This window comes from Macadamia integrifolia, chromosome 4 (assembly GCF_013358625.1).
Source record: "Macadamia integrifolia cultivar HAES 741 chromosome 4, SCU_Mint_v3, whole genome shotgun sequence".
Lineage (NCBI taxonomy): Eukaryota > Viridiplantae > Streptophyta > Magnoliopsida > Proteales > Proteaceae > Macadamia > Macadamia integrifolia.
The window spans coordinates 14,519,923-14,521,724 of NC_056560.1; the positions used below are offsets into that span (position 1 = coordinate 14,519,923).

The window sequence follows — 1,802 nt, forward strand, 5'->3', positions numbered from 1 at the left end:
GAGGGCTTGGATGGAAGATTTTCTCTCTCTTACTTATCACTTAGATTTTCTCTCTCCTACTTATCACTTAAAGGAGGTCGACCAAGATGGTTGTACGCAAGTTTGAAGAAGAGAGAGAAAATAAAGAGAAAAAATAGGAAAGAAGAAAAAAAAAAAAGACAAGGGCTTGGATGGAATTTTTCATTAAGATAGAATATTGTCCAAATCCAAGTAAGAAAAATTGGCCAAGGGGGGTTTCTTGCGCAACAAGAGAGAGAAAAATGGAAAAAAAATGAGAAAAAAAGGCAAGAAAAATCATGGGAGATTCTCTCGCCACACGTTTTCTCTCTTCACTCTCCTCCACCTCATCAACAAGATAAAAAAAAAATATTTTCTTTTAGAAGCTAAAATCGTTAGCTTCCCTCCCCCATTCTCTATATAATAGAATTAACACAAGGGGAGGAGGCACTTTATTCTTCTTCTAAGGTTTTTTTTTTTAGTTGCTTTATCTCTTTCTCTAGTTTTCTCTTTCTCTCCCTGTGTTTGACCCATAGTTACACTGATTCGTATGCTTGCGGTTACATTTTAAAATCTCAAACAAGTTTTTAACGCCGTTGCTGGGGAGACAGTTCCATGTTATTTTTCACTTTCTTTTGGTAAATTGGAGTGCTTGGTTTTGCTTTGTTTTGTTTTTCCTTTTATTTTATTGAATTCCTGAGAAGAACAATTTGCAATAATAGCTGTATCGGTGGAGGTCGCCAAGCCTCATAGTATGATAAAGACCTGTTTTGCCCTATAGCAGTACCTCAAGAATTGACCTGAGCAACCCCGGATCCCTGCCGGTAAGCTCCCAAAAGGTAAAAAAAAATTAAAAAAATTAATTAAAAGAAAGGTTTTTCTTTCCATTCTTTTTTGTTTGTCTTACTCTAGTTGTGGGTAGTTTTTTATTGCATGAGTGTTAAGTGAGTACGTAATACTATGAATTAGTTAGAAAGAAGAGATCTAACAAGTAGTGACCCTATATGTTTACTCTCTTTAAAACCCTTCAATATGAGAGACCAACAGCAAAACCCTCCACCTAAATCTCTGAAAGATAGGTTCTACCCTGCTAGAATAGCCCAACCTTCTTGCATAGGTCTACCACAAGCCCAAGGCAATAATTTTGAGCTCAAATCTCAATACATCACTATGTTGCCCTACTTTCATGGGCTGACCTCTGAGGATGCATACCTATTTCTAAGGGAATTTGAAGAGGTATGTGTTCTAATTAAGATCTAACGGCTTTTTGATGATGTTGTTAAGCTTAGGTTCATCATGTTTGCATTGAAAGACCAAGCTAAGAAGTGGTTGTATGGGTTACCCACAAATTCCATAACCTCATGGGAGCAGTTCACAGTTGTCTTCCTTCAGAAGTTTTTTCCAACTCACATGACCAATAATCTTAGAAGTGATATACTTTAGTTTAGGCAAAATCCTAGTGAGTCATTTTCCAAACTTATGGAGAGATTCAAGGATCTACTCCAAGAATGCCCTCACCATGGCCTAGACTAATGGCATTTATGTCAAATAATTTATGAGGGTATTGATTACCCAACTAAACAAATGATAGAGTCTATATGCCCTGAGGGATTTATATCTTTACAGATGAAGGAAAGGCATAGGAATTCTTACTTGACTTAATTGACAAAATTTGCAAGTGGGAATCAACCCAATAGAGTGAAAGAACCATAGGAGGGAAATGATATTTTGTGGATGGGATAGTAGCCAAGGAATCCCATTTGGATAACCTAATCAAGAGGATTGATGCTATTGTTCCTAGAGAG

General features: G+C 36.7%; 1 non-coding gene across 1 annotated transcript; it reads right to left on the reverse strand.

Moving 5' to 3' along the window:
- Positions 1-1,416: 1,416 nt before the first annotated feature.
- Positions 1,417-1,523, reverse strand: LOC122077612. Its single transcript, XR_006139859.1, has one exon. It is a non-coding gene; the product is annotated as a small nucleolar RNA R71 (small nucleolar RNA).
- Positions 1,524-1,802: the final 279 nt, after the last annotated feature.